This window comes from Vulpes vulpes, unplaced genomic scaffold (assembly GCF_048418805.1).
Source record: "Vulpes vulpes isolate BD-2025 unplaced genomic scaffold, VulVul3 u000000748, whole genome shotgun sequence".
NCBI classification, from domain to species: Eukaryota; Metazoa; Chordata; class Mammalia; order Carnivora; family Canidae; genus Vulpes; species Vulpes vulpes.
In genome coordinates, this window is record NW_027325757.1 from 131,619 (window position 1) to 150,722 (window position 19,104).

The following is a 19,104-nucleotide window of genomic DNA, read 5'->3' on the forward strand; positions in this document are numbered from 1 at the left end:
GACCGTGTGCCTGTGTTGCGTGCGCGGCGCCCACGCCCAAGCGCGGAGCGAGTCTCTCTTGTGTCTCTTGCTGTGTTGCGCGCGGCCCTTTTCGGCATGGGTGCCGGCCGCCCCCGCGTCGCTGTGGCCTTGGCTGTTGCGGGGCCGCGGAGCGCGCAGCCCGGTGCCAACGGGGCCTGAGGCCCCGGGCGGTCGGGCCATCTGGTGTCCCGGGCCCGCGGAGCGTGGACGTCGTGGCTGAGGGCCGAAGGGACGGTGGTCCGCGGGGGAGGCAGGGCATGTCCTTCGGAGAGAAGGTGCAGGCGGGCCCGGGCCGAAGGTGGGGGGGGTTGCGGGTGGCTGGGTGGCTTGGAGGCTGGGGGCGGTGCCAGGGAATTGCTAGGGGCTGGGGGCGGGCCTGGGGGCGGAGATTGGGGCGGGGCGAGGAGGGCCCGCAGGCGGGCCCGGCCCCGGCCCCGGCCCCGGCCCCCAAAGCCCCGCCCCGGCCCCGGCCCCCAAAGCCCCGCCCCGGCCCCCCGGAGGGGCTCGCAGGCCTGCGGAGACGGGATCCAGCCCCCGCCCGGCTCCCCCCAGCGACCGCCCCCTCCCCGCCCCGGCCCCGAGGTTCCTGCTGTCGCCCCGTCCCCTCCGTCGGCCGCCTTCGGGCCCCCGCGGCGCCCTGGGACGCGCGGCCGGCTAGGACGTGGGTGGGTGTGCTTGAAGGGCGGGCTGCGAGGGTGAAGGGCTTGAGAGGAAGAGGAGGTGGTGCATGTGTGTGGCCTCCTGCCCGTGCAGCCGGCGCCCTCGGTGCTCCGCGGCGCCCTGCGGTGCTTCCGGCGGGGCGGGGGCCATGCCACGGGTCGCCCGGAGGGGGGCGCCGCCGCCGCCGCCGCCGCCGCCGCCGCCGCCGCCGCCGCCGCCGCGTTGGTCGAGGGGGCGTTGGCGGCCAAGGGACAGACAGGAAGGCAGGCAAAAGGCCGAGGAAAAAAAGCCTACAGCACCCGGTATTCCCAGGCGGTCTCCCATCCAAGTACTAACCAGGCCCGACCCTGCTTAGCTTCCGAGATCAGACGAGATCGGGCGCGTTCAGGGTGGTATGGCCGTAGACGTCCGCGGCTGCCGCTGGGCGCCCCAAGAGCCTGCTCTGCGCCTCTCCGGGCCAGGCGCCCGCCGCTCCTCAGCCCTCCGCCCGCCCGATCGCGCCAGCCCGCCTGCATGCTCGCCTGCCGGCCCGACTGATTGATTGACTGACCGCCTCCCGCGCCGCGCCCGGGGTGGCGGAGGGCGCCTGCCCCGGGCCGGGCGGGGGGGGTGGGGGCCAAGACGCCTCCCGCACCCCGGAGCGGAGGCTGTCGCCGGAGCCCGGGCGCGCTCCCGTCCCCGGCCTGGCGGGCGCGTCGCCGCCGCTCGGCTCCCCGGATGGCACGCCGCCCCACCTCGGACCGCTCACTGGCTGGGGGGGTGCCGCGGGCCGGCGCCGGCCGGCTCCGGACGACCCCTGGCCTCTCCTGTTCTTCAGCCGGCCTGGCTCAAAGCCAAGCCGGGGCCGCCCGCGCCGCCGGACCCCATCCTCGGACAGGCAGGGACACAGACACAGGTGCCCACGACAGACAGACAGACACACACACACACACACACAGACGGAGGGACACGGGCACTCGGAGCTGGGCCACAAGGCCTGTGGGGGCGAGGCAGCCACCCCGCCGGAGGGGCGCAGGCCCTGGAGCTGCCTTAGGAGCCCTGGCAGCCGCGGGCCCTGCAGCCACGGTGTCAGGGATGCCGTTCTGCCCCCATTCCTGCCCATCAGCCGAACCGCCGCGGGACCGTGTGCCTGTGTTGCGTGCGCGGCGCCCACGCCCAGGCGCGGAGCGAGTCTCTCTTGTGTCTCTTGCTGTGTTGCGCGCGGCCCTTTTCGGCATGGGTGCCGGCCGCCCCCGCGTCGCTGTGGCCTTGGCTGTTGCGGGGCCGCGGAGCGCGCAGCCCGGTGCCAACGGGGCCTGAGGCCCCGGGCGGTCGGGCCATCTGGTGTCCCGGGCCCGCGGAGCGTGGACGTCGTGGCTGAGGGCCGAAGGGACGGTGGTCCGCGGGGGAGGCAGGGCATGTCCTTCGGAGAGAAGGTGCAGGCGGGCCCGGGCCGAAGGTGGGGGGGGTTGCGGGTGGCTGGGTGGCTTGGAGGCTGGGGGCGGTGCCAGGGAATTGCTAGGGGCTGGGGGCGGGCCTGGGGGCGGAGATTGGGGCGGGGCGAGGAGGGCCCCGGCCCCGGCCCCGGCCCCCAAAGCCCCGCCCCGGCCCCGGCCCCCAAAGCCCCGCCCCGGCCCCCCGGAGGGGCTCGCAGGCCTGCGGAGACGGGATCCAGCCCCCGCCCGGCTCCCCCCAGCGACCGCCCCCTCCCCGCCCCGGCCCCGAGGTTCCTGCTGTCGCCCCGTCCCCTCCGTCGGCCGCCTTCGGGCCCCCGCGGCGCCCTGGGACGCGCGGCCGGCTAGGACGTGGGTGGGTGTGCTTGAAGGGCGGGCTGCGAGGGTGAAGGGCTTGAGAGGAAGAGGAGGTGGTGCATGTGTGTGGCCTCCTGCCCGTGCAGCCGGCGCCCTCGGTGCTCCGCGGCGCCCTGCGGTGCTTCCGGCGGGGCGGGGGCCATGCCACGGGTCGCCCGGAGGGGGGCGCCGCCGCCGCCGCCGCCGCCGCCGCCGCCGCCGCCGCGTTGGTCGAGGGGGCGTTGGCGGCCAAGGGACAGACAGGAAGGCAGGCAAAAGGCCGAGGAAAAAAAGCCTACAGCACCCGGTATTCCCAGGCGGTCTCCCATCCAAGTACTAACCAGGCCCGACCCTGCTTAGCTTCCGAGATCAGACGAGATCGGGCGCGTTCAGGGTGGTATGGCCGTAGACGTCCGCGGCTGCCGCTGGGCGCCCCAAGAGCCTGCTCTGCGCCTCTCCGGGCCAGGCGCCCGCCGCTCCTCAGCCCTCCGCCCGCCCGATCGCGCCAGCCCGCCTGCATGCTCGCCTGCCGGCCCGACTGATTGATTGACTGACCGCCTCCCGCGCCACGCCCGGGGTGGCGGAGGGCGCCTGCCCCGGGCCGGGCGGGGGGGGTGGGGGCCAAGACGCCTCCCGCACCCCGGAGCGGAGGCTGTCGCCGGAGCCCGGGCGCGCTCCCGTCCCCGGCCTGGCGGGCGCGTCGCCGCCGCTCGGCTCCCCGGATGGCACGCCGCCCCACCTCGGACCGCTCACTGGCTGGGGGGGTGCCGCGGGCCGGCGCCGGCCGGCTCCGGACGACCCCTGGCCTCTCCTGTTCTTCAGCCGGCCTGGCTCAAAGCCAAGCCGGGGCCGCCCGCGCCGCCGGACCCCATCCTCGGACAGGCAGGGACACAGACACAGGTGCCCACGACAGACAGACAGACACACACACACACACACACAGACGGAGGGACACGGGCACTCGGAGCTGGGCCACAAGGCCTGTGGGGGCGAGGCAGCCACCCCGCCGGAGGGGCGCAGGCCCTGGAGCTGCCTTAGGAGCCCTGGCAGCCGCGGGCCCTGCAGCCACGGTGTCAGGGATGCCGTTCTGCCCCCATTCCTGCCCATCAGCCGAACCGCCGCGGGACCGTGTGCCTGTGTTGCGTGCGCGGCGCCCACGCCCAGGCGCGGAGCGAGTCTCTCTTGTGTCTCTTGCTGTGTTGCGCGCGGCCCTTTTCGGCATGGGTGCCGGCCGCCCCCGCGTCGCTGTGGCCTTGGCTGTTGCGGGGCCGCGGAGCGCGCAGCCCGGTGCCAACGGGGCCTGAGGCCCCGGGCGGTCGGGCCATCTGGTGTCCCGGGCCCGCGGAGCGTGGACGTCGTGGCTGAGGGCCGAAGGGACGGTGGTCCGCGGGGGAGGCAGGGCATGTCCTTCGGAGAGAAGGTGCAGGCGGGCCCGGGCCGAAGGTGGGGGGGGTTGCGGGTGGCTGGGTGGCTTGGAGGCTGGGGGCGGTGCCAGGGAATTGCTAGGGGCTGGGGGCGGGCCTGGGGGCGGAGATTGGGGCGGGGCGAGGAGGGCCCCGGCCCCGGCCCCGGCCCCCAAAGCCCCGCCCCGGCCCCGGCCCCCAAAGCCCCGCCCCGGCCCCCCGGAGGGGCTCGCAGGCCTGCGGAGACGGGATCCAGCCCCCGCCCGGCTCCCCCCAGCGACCGCCCCCTCCCCGCCCCGGCCCCGAGGTTCCTGCTGTCGCCCCGTCCCCTCCGTCGGCCGCCTTCGGGCCCCCGCGGCGCCCTGGGACGCGCGGCCGGCTAGGACGTGGGTGGGTGTGCTTGAAGGGCGGGCTGCGAGGGTGAAGGGCTTGAGAGGAAGAGGAGGTGGTGCATGTGTGTGGCCTCCTGCCCGTGCAGCCGGCGCCCTCGGTGCTCCGCGGCGCCCTGCGGTGCTTCCGGCGGGGCGGGGGCCATGCCACGGGTCGCCCGGAGGGGGGCGCCGCCGCCGCCGCCGCCGCCGCCGCCGCCGCCGCCGCCGCCGCGTTGGTCGAGGGGGCGTTGGCGGCCAAGGGACAGACAGGAAGGCAGGCAAAAGGCCGAGGAAAAAAAGCCTACAGCACCCGGTATTCCCAGGCGGTCTCCCATCCAAGTACTAACCAGGCCCGACCCTGCTTAGCTTCCGAGATCAGACGAGATCGGGCGCGTTCAGGGTGGTATGGCCGTAGACGTCCGCGGCTGCCGCTGGGCGCCCCAAGAGCCTGCTCTGCGCCTCTCCGGGCCAGGCGCCCGCCGCTCCTCAGCCCTCCGCCCGCCCGATCGCGCCAGCCCGCCTGCATGCTCGCCTGCCGGCCCGACTGATTGATTGACTGACCGCCTCCCGCGCCGCGCCCGGGGTGGCGGAGGGCGCCTGCCCCGGGCCGGGCGGGGGGGGTGGGGGCCAAGACGCCTCCCGCACCCCGGAGCGGAGGCTGTCGCCGGAGCCCGGGCGCGCTCCCGTCCCCGGCCTGGCGGGCGCGTCGCCGCCGCTCGGCTCCCCGGATGGCACGCCGCCCCACCTCGGACCGCTCACTGGCTGGGGGGGTGCCGCGGGCCGGCGCCGGCCGGCTCCGGACGACCCCTGGCCTCTCCTGTTCTTCAGCCGGCCTGGCTCAAAGCCAAGCCGGGGCCGCCCGCGCCGCCGGACCCCATCCTCGGACAGGCAGGGACACAGACACAGGTGCCCACGACAGACAGACAGACAGACACACACACACACACAGACGGAGGGACACGGGCACTCGGAGCTGGGCCACAAGGCCTGTGGGGGCGAGGCAGCCACCCCGCCGGAGGGGCGCAGGCCCTGGAGCTGCCTTAGGAGCCCTGGCAGCCGCGGGCCCTGCAGCCACGGTGTCAGGGATGCCGTTCTGCCCCCATTCCTGCCCATCAGCCGAACCGCCGCGGGACCGTGTGCCTGTGTTGCGTGCGCGGCGCCCACGCCCAGGCGCGGAGCGAGTCTCTCTTGTGTCTCTTGCTGTGTTGCGCGCGGCCCTTTTCGGCATGGGTGCCGGCCGCCCCCGCGTCGCTGTGGCCTTGGCTGTTGCGGGGCCGCGGAGCGCGCAGCCCGGTGCCAACGGGGCCTGAGGCCCCGGGCGGTCGGGCCATCTGGTGTCCCGGGCCCGCGGAGCGTGGACGTCGTGGCTGAGGGCCGAAGGGACGGTGGTCCGCGGGGGAGGCAGGGCATGTCCTTCGGAGAGAAGGTGCAGGCGGGCCCGGGCCGAAGGTGGGGGGGGTTGCGGGTGGCTGGGTGGCTTGGAGGCTGGGGGCGGTGCCAGGGAATTGCTAGGGGCTGGGGGCGGGCCTGGGGGCGGAGATTGGGGCGGGGCGAGGAGGGCCCCGGCCCCGGCCCCGGCCCCCAAAGCCCCGCCCCGGCCCCGGCCCCCAAAGCCCCGCCCCGGCCCCCCGGAGGGGCTCGCAGGCCTGCGGAGACGGGATCCAGCCCCCGCCCGGCTCCCCCCAGCGACCGCCCCCTCCCCGCCCCGGCCCCGAGGTTCCTGCTGTCGCCCCGTCCCCTCCGTCGGCCGCCTTCGGGCCCCCGCGGCGCCCTGGGACGCGCGGCCGGCTAGGACGTGGGTGGGTGTGCTTGAAGGGCGGGCTGCGAGGGTGAAGGGCTTGAGAGGAAGAGGAGGTGGTGCATGTGTGTGGCCTCCTGCCCGTGCAGCCGGCGCCCTCGGTGCTCCGCGGCGCCCTGCGGTGCTTCCGGCGGGGCGGGGGCCATGCCACGGGTCGCCCGGAGGGGGGCGCCGCCGCCGCCGCCGCCGCCGCCGCCGCGTTGGTCGAGGGGGCGTTGGCGGCCAAGGGACAGACAGGAAGGCAGGCAAAAGGCCGAGGAAAAAAAGCCTACAGCACCCGGTATTCCCAGGCGGTCTCCCATCCAAGTACTAACCAGGCCCGACCCTGCTTAGCTTCCGAGATCAGACGAGATCGGGCGCGTTCAGGGTGGTATGGCCGTAGACGTCCGCGGCTGCCGCTGGGCGCCCCAAGAGCCTGCTCTGCGCCTCTCCGGGCCAGGCGCCCGCCGCTCCTCAGCCCTCCGCCCGCCCGATCGCGCCAGCCCGCCTGCATGCTCGCCTGCCGGCCCGACTGATTGATTGACTGACCGCCTCCCGCGCCGCGCCCGGGGTGGCGGAGGGCGCCTGCCCCGGGCCGGGCGGGGGGGGTGGGGGCCAAGACGCCTCCCGCACCCCGGAGCGGAGGCTGTCGCCGGAGCCCGGGCGCGCTCCCGTCCCCGGCCTGGCGGGCGCGTCGCCGCCGCTCGGCTCCCCGGATGGCACGCCGCCCCACCTCGGACCGCTCACTGGCTGGGGGGGTGCCGCGGGCCGGCGCCGGCCGGCTCCGGACGACCCCTGGCCTCTCCTGTTCTTCAGCCGGCCTGGCTCAAAGCCAAGCCGGGGCCGCCCGCGCCGCCGGACCCCATCCTCGGACAGGCAGGGACACAGACACAGGTGCCCACGACAGACAGACAGACACACACACACACACACACAGACGGAGGGACACGGGCACTCGGAGCTGGGCCACAAGGCCTGTGGGGGCGAGGCAGCCACCCCGCCGGAGGGGCGCAGGCCCTGGAGCTGCCTTAGGAGCCCTGGCAGCCGCGGGCCCTGCAGCCACGGTGTCAGGGATGCCGTTCTGCCCCCATTCCTGCCCATCAGCCGAACCGCCGCGGGACCGTGTGCCTGTGTTGCGTGCGCGGCGCCCACGCCCAGGCGCGGAGCGAGTCTCTCTTGTGTCTCTTGCTGTGTTGCGCGCGGCCCTTTTCGGCATGGGTGCCGGCCGCCCCCGCGTCGCTGTGGCCTTGGCTGTTGCGGGGCCGCGGAGCGCGCAGCCCGGTGCCAACGGGGCCTGAGGCCCCGGGCGGTCGGGCCATCTGGTGTCCCGGGCCCGCGGAGCGTGGACGTCGTGGCTGAGGGCCGAAGGGACGGTGGTCCGCGGGGGAGGCAGGGCATGTCCTTCGGAGAGAAGGTGCAGGCGGGCCCGGGCCGAAGGTGGGGGGGGTTGCGGGTGGCTGGGTGGCTTGGAGGCTGGGGGCGGTGCCAGGGAATTGCTAGGGGCTGGGGGCGGGCCTGGGGGCGGAGATTGGGGCGGGGCGAGGAGGGCCCGCAGGCGGGCCCGGCCCCGGCCCCGGCCCCGGCCCCCAAAGCCCCGCCCCGGCCCCGGCCCCCAAAGCCCCGCCCCGGCCCCCCGGAGGGGCTCGCAGGCCTGCGGAGACGGGATCCAGCCCCCGCCCGGCTCCCCCCAGCGACCGCCCCCTCCCCGCCCCGGCCCCGAGGTTCCTGCTGTCGCCCCGTCCCCTCCGTCGGCCGCCTTCGGGCCCCCGCGGCGCCCTGGGACGCGCGGCCGGCTAGGACGTGGGTGGGTGTGCTTGAAGGGCGGGCTGCGAGGGTGAAGGGCTTGAGAGGAAGAGGAGGTGGTGCATGTGTGTGGCCTCCTGCCCGTGCAGCCGGCGCCCTCGGTGCTCCGCGGCGCCCTGCGGTGCTTCCGGCGGGGCGGGGGCCATGCCACGGGTCGCCCGGAGGGGGCGCCGCCGCCGCCGCCGCCGCCGCCGCCGCCGCCGCCGCCGCCGCCGCGTTGGTCGAGGGGGCGTTGGCGGCCAAGGGACAGACAGGAAGGCAGGCAAAAGGCCGAGGAAAAAAAGCCTACAGCACCCGGTATTCCCAGGCGGTCTCCCATCCAAGTACTAACCAGGCCCGACCCTGCTTAGCTTCCGAGATCAGACGAGATCGGGCGCGTTCAGGGTGGTATGGCCGTAGACGTCCGCGGCTGCCGCTGGGCGCCCCAAGAGCCTGCTCTGCGCCTCTCCGGGCCAGGCGCCCGCCGCTCCTCAGCCCTCCGCCCGCCCGATCGCGCCAGCCCGCCTGCATGCTCGCCTGCCGGCCCGACTGATTGATTGACTGACCGCCTCCCGCGCCGCGCCCGGGGTGGCGGAGGGGCGCCTGCCCCGGGCCGGGCGGGGGGGGTGGGGGCCAAGACGCCTCCCGCACCCCGGAGCGGAGGCTGTCGCCGGAGCCCGGGCGCGCTCCCGTCCCCGGCCTGGCGGGCGCGTCGCCGCCGCTCGGCTCCCCGGATGGCACGCCGCCCCACCTCGGACCGCTCACTGGCTGGGGGGGTGCCGCGGGCCGGCGCCGGCCGGCTCCGGACGACCCCTGGCCTCTCCTGTTCTTCAGCCGGCCTGGCTCAAAGCCAAGCCGGGGCCGCCCGCGCCGCCGGACCCCATCCTCGGACAGGCAGGGACACAGACACAGGTGCCCACGACAGACAGACAGACACACACACACACACACACACAGACGGAGGGACACGGGCACTCGGAGCTGGGCCACAAGGCCTGTGGGGGCGAGGCAGCCACCCCGCCGGAGGGGCGCAGGCCCTGGAGCTGCCTTAGGAGCCCTGGCAGCCGCGGGCCCTGCAGCCACGGTGTCAGGGATGCCGTTCTGCCCCCATTCCTGCCCATCAGCCGAACCGCCGCGGGACCGTGTGCCTGTGTTGCGTGCGCGGCGCCCACGCCCAGGCGCGGAGCGAGTCTCTCTTGTGTCTCTTGCTGTGTTGCGCGCGGCCCTTTTCGGCATGGGTGCCGGCCGCCCCCGCGTCGCTGTGGCCTTGGCTGTTGCGGGGCCGCGGAGCGCGCAGCCCGGTGCCAACGGGGCCTGAGGCCCCGGGCGGTCGGGCCATCTGGTGTCCCGGGCCCGCGGAGCGTGGACGTCGTGGCTGAGGGCCGAAGGGACGGTGGTCCGCGGGGGAGGCAGGGCATGTCCTTCGGAGAGAAGGTGCAGGCGGGCCCGGGCCGAAGGTGGGGGGGGTTGCGGGTGGCTGGGTGGCTTGGAGGCTGGGGGCGGTGCCAGGGAATTGCTAGGGGCTGGGGGCGGGCCTGGGGGCGGAGATTGGGGCGGGGCGAGGAGGGCCCCGGCCCCGGCCCCGGCCCCCAAAGCCCCGCCCCGGCCCCGGCCCCCAAAGCCCCGCCCCGGCCCCCCGGAGGGGCTCGCAGGCCTGCGGAGACGGGATCCAGCCCCCGCCCGGCTCCCCCCAGCGACCGCCCCCTCCCCGCCCCGGCCCCGAGGTTCCTGCTGTCGCCCCGTCCCCTCCGTCGGCCGCCTTCGGGCCCCCGCGGCGCCCTGGGACGCGCGGCCGGCTAGGACGTGGGTGGGTGTGCTTGAAGGGCGGGCTGCGAGGGTGAAGGGCTTGAGAGGAAGAGGAGGTGGTGCATGTGTGTGGCCTCCTGCCCGTGCAGCCGGCGCCCTCGGTGCTCCGCGGCGCCCTGCGGTGCTTCCGGCGGGGCGGGGGCCATGCCACGGGTCGCCCGGAGGGGGGCGCCGCCGCCGCCGCCGCCGCCGCCGCCGCCGCCGCCGCCGCCGCGTTGGTCGAGGGGGCGTTGGCGGCCAAGGGACAGACAGGAAGGCAGGCAAAAGGCCGAGGAAAAAAAGCCTACAGCACCCGGTATTCCCAGGCGGTCTCCCATCCAAGTACTAACCAGGCCCGACCCTGCTTAGCTTCCGAGATCAGACGAGATCGGGCGCGTTCAGGGTGGTATGGCCGTAGACGTCCGCGGCTGCCGCTGGGCGCCCCAAGAGCCTGCTCTGCGCCTCTCCGGGCCAGGCGCCCGCCGCTCCTCAGCCCTCCGCCCGCCCGATCGCGCCAGCCCGCCTGCATGCTCGCCTGCCGGCCCGACTGATTGATTGACTGACCGCCTCCCGCGCCGCGCCCGGGGTGGCGGAGGGCGCCTGCCCCGGGCCGGGCGGGGGGGGTGGGGGCCAAGACGCCTCCCGCACCCCGGAGCGGAGGCTGTCGCCGGAGCCCGGGCGCGCTCCCGTCCCCGGCCTGGCGGGCGCGTCGCCGCCGCTCGGCTCCCCGGATGGCACGCCGCCCCACCTCGGACCGCTCACTGGCTGGGGGGGTGCCGCGGGCCGGCGCCGGCCGGCTCCGGACGACCCCTGGCCTCTCCTGTTCTTCAGCCGGCCTGGCTCAAAGCCAAGCCGGGGCCGCCCGCGCCGCCGGACCCCATCCTCGGACAGGCAGGGACACAGACACAGGTGCCCACGACAGACAGACAGACACACACACACACACACACACAGACGGAGGGACACGGGCACTCGGAGCTGGGCCACAAGGCCTGTGGGGGCGAGGCAGCCACCCCGCCGGAGGGGCGCAGGCCCTGGAGCTGCCTTAGGAGCCCTGGCAGCCGCGGGCCCTGCAGCCACGGTGTCAGGGATGCCGTTCTGCCCCCATTCCTGCCCATCAGCCGAACCGCCGCGGGACCGTGTGCCTGTGTTGCGTGCGCGGCGCCCACGCCCAGGCGCGGAGCGAGTCTCTCTTGTGTCTCTTGCTGTGTTGCGCGCGGCCCTTTTCGGCATGGGTGCCGGCCGCCCCCGCGTCGCTGTGGCCTTGGCTGTTGCGGGGCCGCGGAGCGCGCAGCCCGGTGCCAACGGGGCCTGAGGCCCCGGGCGGTCGGGCCATCTGGTGTCCCGGGCCCGCGGAGCGTGGACGTCGTGGCTGAGGGCCGAAGGGACGGTGGTCCGCGGGGGAGGCAGGGCATGTCCTTCGGAGAGAAGGTGCAGGCGGGCCCGGGCCGAAGGTGGGGGGGGTTGCGGGTGGCTGGGTGGCTTGGAGGCTGGGGGCGGTGCCAGGGAATTGCTAGGGGCTGGGGGCGGGCCTGGGGGCGGAGATTGGGGCGGGGCGAGGAGGGCCCCGGCCCCGGCCCCGGCCCCCAAAGCCCCGCCCCGGCCCCGGCCCCCAAAGCCCCGCCCCGGCCCCCCGGAGGGGCTCGCAGGCCTGCGGAGACGGGATCCAGCCCCCGCCCGGCTCCCCCCAGCGACCGCCCCCTCCCCGCCCCGGCCCCGAGGTTCCTGCTGTCGCCCCGTCCCCTCCGTCGGCCGCCTTCGGGCCCCCGCGGCGCCCTGGGACGCGCGGCCGGCTAGGACGTGGGTGGGTGTGCTTGAAGGGCGGGCTGCGAGGGTGAAGGGCTTGAGAGGAAGAGGAGGTGGTGCATGTGTGTGGCCTCCTGCCCGTGCAGCCGGCGCCCTCGGTGCTCCGCGGCGCCCTGCGGTGCTTCCGGCGGGGCGGGGGCCATGCCACGGGTCGCCCGGAGGGGGGCGCCGCCGCCGCCGCCGCCGCCGCCGCCGCCGCCGCCGCCGCCGCCGCGTTGGTCGAGGGGGCGTTGGCGGCCAAGGGACAGACAGGAAGGCAGGCAAAAGGCCGAGGAAAAAAAGCCTACAGCACCCGGTATTCCCAGGCGGTCTCCCATCCAAGTACTAACCAGGCCCGACCCTGCTTAGCTTCCGAGATCAGACGAGATCGGGCGCGTTCAGGGTGGTATGGCCGTAGACGTCCGCGGCTGCCGCTGGGCGCCCCAAGAGCCTGCTCTGCGCCTCTCCGGGCCAGGCGCCCGCCGCTCCTCAGCCCTCCGCCCGCCCGATCGCGCCAGCCCGCCTGCATGCTCGCCTGCCGGCCCGACTGATTGATTGACTGACCGCCTCCCGCGCCGCGCCCGGGGTGGCGGAGGGCGCCTGCCCCGGGCCGGGCGGGGGGGGTGGGGGCCAAGACGCCTCCCGCACCCCGGAGCGGAGGCTGTCGCCGGAGCCCGGGCGCGCTCCCGTCCCCGGCCTGGCGGGCGCGTCGCCGCCGCTCGGCTCCCCGGATGGCACGCCGCCCCACCTCGGACCGCTCACTGGCTGGGGGGGTGCCGCGGGCCGGCGCCGGCCGGCTCCGGACGACCCCTGGCCTCTCCTGTTCTTCAGCCGGCCTGGCTCAAAGCCAAGCCGGGGCCGCCCGCGCCGCCGGACCCCATCCTCGGACAGGCAGGGACACAGACACAGGTGCCCACGACAGACAGACAGACACACACACACACACACACACAGACGGAGGGACACGGGCACTCGGAGCTGGGCCACAAGGCCTGTGGGGGCGAGGCAGCCACCCCGCCGGAGGGGCGCAGGCCCTGGAGCTGCCTTAGGAGCCCTGGCAGCCGCGGGCCCTGCAGCCACGGTGTCAGGGATGCCGTTCTGCCCCCATTCCTGCCCATCAGCCGAACCGCCGCGGGACCGTGTGCCTGTGTTGCGTGCGCGGCGCCCACGCCCAGGCGCGGAGCGAGTCTCTCTTGTGTCTCTTGCTGTGTTGCGCGCGGCCCTTTTCGGCATGGGTGCCGGCCGCCCCCGCGTCGCTGTGGCCTTGGCTGTTGCGGGGCCGCGGAGCGCGCAGCCCGGTGCCAACGGGGCCTGAGGCCCCGGGCGGTCGGGCCATCTGGTGTCCCGGGCCCGCGGAGCGTGGACGTCGTGGCTGAGGGCCGAAGGGACGGTGGTCCGCGGGGGAGGCAGGGCATGTCCTTCGGAGAGAAGGTGCAGGCGGGCCCGGGCCGAAGGTGGGGGGGGTTGCGGGTGGCTGGGTGGCTTGGAGGCTGGGGGCGGTGCCAGGGAATTGCTAGGGGCTGGGGGCGGGCCTGGGGGCGGAGATTGGGGCGGGGCGAGGAGGGCCCCGGCCCCGGCCCCGGCCCCCAAAGCCCCGCCCCGGCCCCGGCCCCCAAAGCCCCGCCCCGGCCCCCCGGAGGGGCTCGCAGGCCTGCGGAGACGGGATCCAGCCCCCGCCCGGCTCCCCCCAGCGACCGCCCCCTCCCCGCCCCGGCCCCGAGGTTCCTGCTGTCGCCCCGTCCCCTCCGTCGGCCGCCTTCGGGCCCCCGCGGCGCCCTGGGACGCGCGGCCGGCTAGGACGTGGGTGGGTGTGCTTGAAGGGCGGGCTGCGAGGGTGAAGGGCTTGAGAGGAAGAGGAGGTGGTGCATGTGTGTGGCCTCCTGCCCGTGCAGCCGGCGCCCTCGGTGCTCCGCGGCGCCCTGCGGTGCTTCCGGCGGGGCGGGGGCCATGCCACGGGTCGCCCGGAGGGGGGCGCCGCCGCCGCCGCCGCCGCCGCCGCCGCCGCCGCCGCCGCCGCCGCGTTGGTCGAGGGGGCGTTGGCGGCCAAGGGACAGACAGGAAGGCAGGCAAAAGGCCGAGGAAAAAAAGCCTACAGCACCCGGTATTCCCAGGCGGTCTCCCATCCAAGTACTAACCAGGCCCGACCCTGCTTAGCTTCCGAGATCAGACGAGATCGGGCGCGTTCAGGGTGGTATGGCCGTAGACGTCCGCGGCTGCCGCTGGGCGCCCCAAGAGCCTGCTCTGCGCCTCTCCGGGCCAGGCGCCCGCCGCTCCTCAGCCCTCCGCCCGCCCGATCGCGCCAGCCCGCCTGCATGCTCGCCTGCCGGCCCGACTGATTGATTGACTGACCGCCTCCCGCGCCGCGCCCGGGGTGGCGGAGGGCGCCTGCCCCGGGCCGGGCGGGGGGGGTGGGGGCCAAGACGCCTCCCGCACCCCGGAGCGGAGGCTGTCGCCGGAGCCCGGGCGCGCTCCCGTCCCCGGCCTGGCGGGCGCGTCGCCGCCGCTCGGCTCCCCGGATGGCACGCCGCCCCACCTCGGACCGCTCACTGGCTGGGGGGGTGCCGCGGGCCGGCGCCGGCCGGCTCCGGACGACCCCTGGCCTCTCCTGTTCTTCAGCCGGCCTGGCTCAAAGCCAAGCCGGGGCCGCCCGCGCCGCCGGACCCCATCCTCGGACAGGCAGGGACACAGACACAGGTGCCCACGACAGACAGACAGACACACACACACACACACACACAGACGGAGGGACACGGGCACTCGGAGCTGGGCCACAAGGCCTGTGGGGGCGAGGCAGCCACCCCGCCGGAGGGGCGCAGGCCCTGGAGCTGCCTTAGGAGCCCTGGCAGCCGCGGGCCCTGCAGCCACGGTGTCAGGGATGCCGTTCTGCCCCCATTCCTGCCCATCAGCCGAACCGCCGCGGGACCGTGTGCCTGTGTTGCGTGCGCGGCGCCCACGCCCAGGCGCGGAGCGAGTCTCTCTTGTGTCTCTTGCTGTGTTGCGCGCGGCCCTTTTCGGCATGGGTGCCGGCCGCCCCCGCGTCGCTGTGGCCTTGGCTGTTGCGGGGCCGCGGAGCGCGCAGCCCGGTGCCAACGGGGCCTGAGGCCCCGGGCGGTCGGGCCATCTGGTGTCCCGGGCCCGCGGAGCGTGGACGTCGTGGCTGAGGGCCGAAGGGACGGTGGTCCGCGGGGGAGGCAGGGCATGTCCTTCGGAGAGAAGGTGCAGGCGGGCCCGGGCCGAAGGTGGGGGGGGTTGCGGGTGGCTGGGTGGCTTGGAGGCTGGGGGCGGTGCCAGGGAATTGCTAGGGGCTGGGGGCGGGCCTGGGGGCGGAGATTGGGGCGGGGCGAGGAGGGCCCCGGCCCCGGCCCCGGCCCCCAAAGCCCCGCCCCGGCCCCGGCCCCCAAAGCCCCGCCCCGGCCCCCCGGAGGGGCTCGCAGGCCTGCGGAGACGGGATCCAGCCCCCGCCCGGCTCCCCCCAGCGACCGCCCCCTCCCCGCCCCGGCCCCGAGGTTCCTGCTGTCGCCCCGTCCCCTCCGTCGGCCGCCTTCGGGCCCCCGCGGCGCCCTGGGACGCGCGGCCGGCTAGGACGTGGGTGGGTGTGCTTGAAGGGCGGGCTGCGAGGGTGAAGGGCTTGAGAGGAAGAGGAGGTGGTGCATGTGTGTGGCCTCCTGCCCGTGCAGCCGGCGCCCTCGGTGCTCCGCGGCGCCCTGCGGTGCTTCCGGCGGGGCGGGGGCCATGCCACGGGTCGCCCGGAGGGGGGCGCCGCCGCCGCCGCCGCCGCCGCCGCCGCCGCCGCCGCCGCCGCCGCGTTGGTCGAGGGGGCGTTGGCGGCCAAGGGACAGACAGGAAGGCAGGCAAAAGGCCGAGGAAAAAAAGCCTACAGCACCCGGTATTCCCAGGCGGTCTCCCATCCAAGTACTAACCAGGCCCGACCCTGCTTAGCTTCCGAGATCAGACGAGATCGGGCGCGTTCAGGGTGGTATGGCCGTAGACGTCCGCGGCTGCCGCTGGGCGCCCCAAGAGCCTGCTCTGCGCCTCTCCGGGCCAGGCGCCCGCCGCTCCTCAGCCCTCCGCCCGCCCGATCGCGCCAGCCCGCCTGCATGCTCGCCTGCCGGCCCGACTGATTGATTGACTGACCGCCTCCCGCGCCGCGCCCGGGGTGGCGGAGGGCGCCTGCCCCGGGCCGGGCGGGGGGGGTGGGGGCCAAGACGCCTCCCGCACCCCGGAGCGGAGGCTGTCGCCGGAGCCCGGGCGCGCTCCCGTCCCCGGCCTGGCGGGCGCGTCGCCGCCGCTCGGCTCCCCGGATGGCACGCCGCCCCACCTCGGACCGCTCACTGGCTGGGGGGGTGCCGCGGGCCGGCGCCGGCCGGCTCCGGACGACCCCTGGCCTCTCCTGTTCTTCAGCCGGCCTGGCTCAAAGCCAAGCCGGGGCCGCCCGCGCCGCCGGACCCCATCCTCGGACAGGCAGGGACACAGACACAGGTGCCCACGACAGACAGACAGACACACACACACACACACACAGACGGAGGGACACGGGCACTCGGAGCTGGGCCACAAGGCCTGTGGGGGCGAGGCAGCCACCCCGCCGGAGGGGCGCAGGCCCTGGAGCTGCCTTAGGAGCCCTGGCAGCCGCGGGCCCTGCAGCCACGGTGTCAGGGATGCCGTTCTGCCCCCATTCCTGCCCATCAGCCGAACCGCCGCGGGACCGTGTGCCTGTGTTGCGTGCGCGGCGCCCACGCCCAGGCGCGGAGCGAGTCTCTCTTGTGTCTCTTGCTGTGTTGCGCGCGGCCCTTTTCGGCATGGGTGCCGGCCGCCCCCGCGTCGCTGTGGCCTTGGCTGTTGCGGGGCCGCGGAGCGCGCAGCCCGGTGCCAACGGGGCCTGAGGCCCCGGGCGGTCGGGCCATCTGGTGTCCCGGGCCCGCGGAGCGTGGACGTCGTGGCTGAGGGCCGAAGGGACGGTGGTCCGCGGGGGAGGCAGGGCATGTCCTTCGGAGAGAAGGTGCAGGCGGGCCCGGGCCGAAGGTGGGGGGGGTTGCGGGTGGCTGGGTGGCTTGGAGGCTGGGGGCGGTGCCAGGGAATTGCTAGGGGCTGGGGGCGGGCCTGGGGGCGGAGATTGGGGCGGGGCGAGGAGGGCCCCGGCCCCGGCCCCGGCCCCCAAAGCCCCGCCCCGGCCCCGGCCCCCAAAGCCCCGCCCCGGCCCCCCGGAGGGGCTCGCAGGCCTGCGGAGACGGGATCCAGCCCCCGCCCGGCTCCCCCCAGCGACCGCCCCCTCCCCGCCCCGGCCCCGAGGTTCCTGCTGTCGCCCCGTCCCCTCCGTCGGCCGCCTTCGGGCCCCCGCGGCGCCCTGGGACGCGCGGCCGGCTAGGACGTGGGTGGGTGTGCTTGAAGGGCGGGCTGCGAGGGTGAAGGGCTTGAGAGGAAGAGGAGGTGGTGCATGTGTGTGGCCTCCTGCCCGTGCAGCCGGCGCCCTCGGTGCTCCGCGGCGCCCTGCGGTGCTTCCGGCGGGGCGGGGGCCATGCCACGGGTCGCCCGGAGGGGGGCGCCGCCGCCGCCGCCGCCGCCGCCGCCGCCGCCGCGTTGGTCGAGGGGGCGTTGGCGGCCAAGGGACAGACAGGAAGGCAGGCAAAAGGCCGAGGAAAAAAAGCCTACAGCACCCGGTATTCCCAGGCGGTCTCCCATCCAAGTACTAACCAGGCCCGACCCTGCTTAGCTTCCGAGATCAGACGAGATCGGGCGCGTTCAGGGTGGTATGGCCGTAGACGTCCGCGGCTGCCGCTGGGCGCCCCAAGAGCCTGCTCTGCGCCTCTCCGGGCCAGGCGCCCGCCGCTCCTCAGCCCTCCGCCCGCCCGATCGCGCCAGCCCGCCTGCATGCTCGCCTGCCGGCCCGACTGATTGATTGACTGACCGCCTCCCGCGCCGCGCCCGGGGTGGCGGAGGGCGCCTGCCCCGGGCCGGGCGGGGGGGGTGGGGGCCAAGACGCCTCCCGCACCCCGGAGCGGAGGCTGTCGCCGGAGCCCGGGCGCGCTCCCGTCCCCGGCCTGGCGGGCGCGTCGCCGCCGCTCGGCTCCCCGGATGGCACGCCGCCCCACCTCGGACCGCTCACTGGCTGGGGGGGTGCCGCGGGCCGGCGCCGGCCGGCTCCGGACGACCCCTGGCCTCTCCTGTTCTTCAGCCGGCCTGGCTCAAAGCCAAGCCGGGGCCGCCCGCGCCGCCGGACCCCATCCTCGGACAGGCAGGGACACAGACACAGGTGCCCACGACAGACAGACAGACACACACACACACACACACACAGACGGAGGGACACGGGCACTCGGAGCTGGGCCACAAGGCCTGTGGGGGCGAGGCAGCCACCCCGCCGGAGGGGCGCAGGCCCTGGAGCTGCCTTAGGAGCCCTGGCAGCCGCGGGCCCTGCAGCCACGGTGTCAGGGATGCCGTTCTGCCCCCATTCCTGCCCATCAGCCGAACCGCCGCGGGACCGTGTGCCTGTGTTGCGTGCGCGGCGCCCACGCCCAGGCGCGGAGCGAGTCTCTCTTGTGTCTCTTGCTGTGTTGCGCGCGGCCCTTTTCGGCATGGGTGCCGGCCGCCCCCGCGTCGCTGTGGCCTTGGCTGTTGCGGGGCCGCGGAGCGCGCAGCCCGGTGCCAACGGGGCCTGAGGCCCCGGGCGGTCGGGCCATCTGGTGTCCCGGGCCCGCGGAGCGTGGACGTCGTGGCTGAGGGCCGAAGGGACGGTGGTCCGCGGGGGAGGCAGGGCATGTCCTTCGGAGAGAAGGTGCAGGCGGGCCCGGGCCGAAGGTGGGGGGGGTTGCGGGTGGCTGGGTGGCTTGGAGGCTGGGGGCGGTGCCAGGGAATTGCTAGGGGCTGGGGGCGGGCCTGGGGGCGGAGATTGGGGCGGGGCGAGGAGGGCCCCGGCCCCGGCCCCGGCCCCCAAAGCCCCGCCCCGGCCCCGGCCCCCAAAGCCCCGCCCCGGCCCCCCGGAGGGGCTCGCAGGCCTGCGGAGACGGGATCCAGCCCCCGCCCGGCTCCCCCCAGCGACCGCCCCCTCCCCGCCCCGGCCCCGAGGTTCCTGCTGTCGCCCCGTCCCCTCCGTCGGCCGCCTTCGGGCCCCCGCGGCGCCCTGGGACGCGCGGCCGGCTAGGACGTGGGTGGGTGTGCTTGAAGGGCGGGCTGCGAGGGTGAAGGGCTTGAGAGGAAGAGGAGGTGGTGCATGTGTGTGGCCTCCTGCCCGTGCAGCCGGCGCCCTCGGTGCTCCGCGGCGCCCTGCGGTGCTTCCGGCGGGGCGGGGGCCATGCCACGGGTCGCCCGGAGGGGGGCGCCGCCGCCGCCGCCGCCGCCGCCGCCGCCGCCGCCGCCGCCGCCGCGTTGGTCGAGGGGGCGTTGGCGGCCAAGGGACAGACAGGAAGGCAGGCAAAAGGCCGAGGAAAAAAAGCCTACAGCACCCGGTATTCCCAGGCGGTCTCCCATCCAAGTACTAACCAGGCCCGACCCTGCTTAGCTTCCGAGATCAGACGAGATCGGGCGCGTTCAGGGTGGTATGGCCGTAGACGTCCGCGGCTGCCGCTGGGCGCCCCAAGAGCCTGCTCTGCGCCTCTCCGGGCCAGGCGCCCGCCGCTCCTCAGCCCTCCGCCCGCCCGATCGCGCCAGCCCGCCTGCATGCTCGCCTGCCGGCCCGACTGATTGATTGACTGACCGCCTCCCGCGCCGCGCCCGGGGTGGCGGAGGGCGCCTGCCCCGGGCCGGGCGGGGGGGGT

At 76.2% G+C, this 19,104-nt stretch overlaps 11 non-coding genes across 11 annotated transcripts; all 11 read right to left on the reverse strand.

The window, feature by feature from the left end:
• Positions 1-968: 968 nt before the first annotated feature.
• On the reverse strand, positions 969-1,087 carry LOC140597050 (5S ribosomal RNA). Its single transcript, XR_011998917.1, has one exon. It is a non-coding gene; the product is annotated as a 5S ribosomal RNA (ribosomal RNA).
• A 1,655-nt stretch (positions 1,088-2,742) lies between these two features.
• On the reverse strand, positions 2,743-2,861 carry LOC140597051 (5S ribosomal RNA). The gene has a single exon (XR_011998918.1). It is a non-coding gene; the product is annotated as a 5S ribosomal RNA (ribosomal RNA).
• A 1,661-nt stretch (positions 2,862-4,522) lies between these two features.
• On the reverse strand, positions 4,523-4,641 carry LOC140597053 (5S ribosomal RNA). The gene has a single exon (XR_011998920.1). It is a non-coding gene; the product is annotated as a 5S ribosomal RNA (ribosomal RNA).
• A 1,646-nt stretch (positions 4,642-6,287) lies between these two features.
• Positions 6,288-6,406, reverse strand: LOC140597054 (5S ribosomal RNA). Its single transcript, XR_011998921.1, has one exon. It is a non-coding gene; the product is annotated as a 5S ribosomal RNA (ribosomal RNA).
• A 1,680-nt stretch (positions 6,407-8,086) lies between these two features.
• On the reverse strand, positions 8,087-8,205 carry LOC140597055 (5S ribosomal RNA). The gene has a single exon (XR_011998922.1). It is a non-coding gene; the product is annotated as a 5S ribosomal RNA (ribosomal RNA).
• A 1,664-nt stretch (positions 8,206-9,869) lies between these two features.
• On the reverse strand, positions 9,870-9,988 carry LOC140597056 (5S ribosomal RNA). The gene has a single exon (XR_011998923.1). It is a non-coding gene; the product is annotated as a 5S ribosomal RNA (ribosomal RNA).
• Positions 9,989-11,654: 1,666 nt separating this feature from the next.
• On the reverse strand, positions 11,655-11,773 carry LOC140597057 (5S ribosomal RNA). The gene has a single exon (XR_011998924.1). It is a non-coding gene; the product is annotated as a 5S ribosomal RNA (ribosomal RNA).
• Positions 11,774-13,439: 1,666 nt separating this feature from the next.
• On the reverse strand, positions 13,440-13,558 carry LOC140597058 (5S ribosomal RNA). Its single transcript, XR_011998925.1, has one exon. It is a non-coding gene; the product is annotated as a 5S ribosomal RNA (ribosomal RNA).
• A 1,666-nt stretch (positions 13,559-15,224) lies between these two features.
• Positions 15,225-15,343, reverse strand: LOC140597059 (5S ribosomal RNA). The gene has a single exon (XR_011998926.1). It is a non-coding gene; the product is annotated as a 5S ribosomal RNA (ribosomal RNA).
• Positions 15,344-16,995: 1,652 nt separating this feature from the next.
• Positions 16,996-17,114, reverse strand: LOC140597060 (5S ribosomal RNA). Its single transcript, XR_011998927.1, has one exon. It is a non-coding gene; the product is annotated as a 5S ribosomal RNA (ribosomal RNA).
• Positions 17,115-18,780: 1,666 nt separating this feature from the next.
• Positions 18,781-18,899, reverse strand: LOC140597061 (5S ribosomal RNA). The gene has a single exon (XR_011998928.1). It is a non-coding gene; the product is annotated as a 5S ribosomal RNA (ribosomal RNA).
• Between the last annotated feature and the right edge of the window lie 205 nt (positions 18,900-19,104).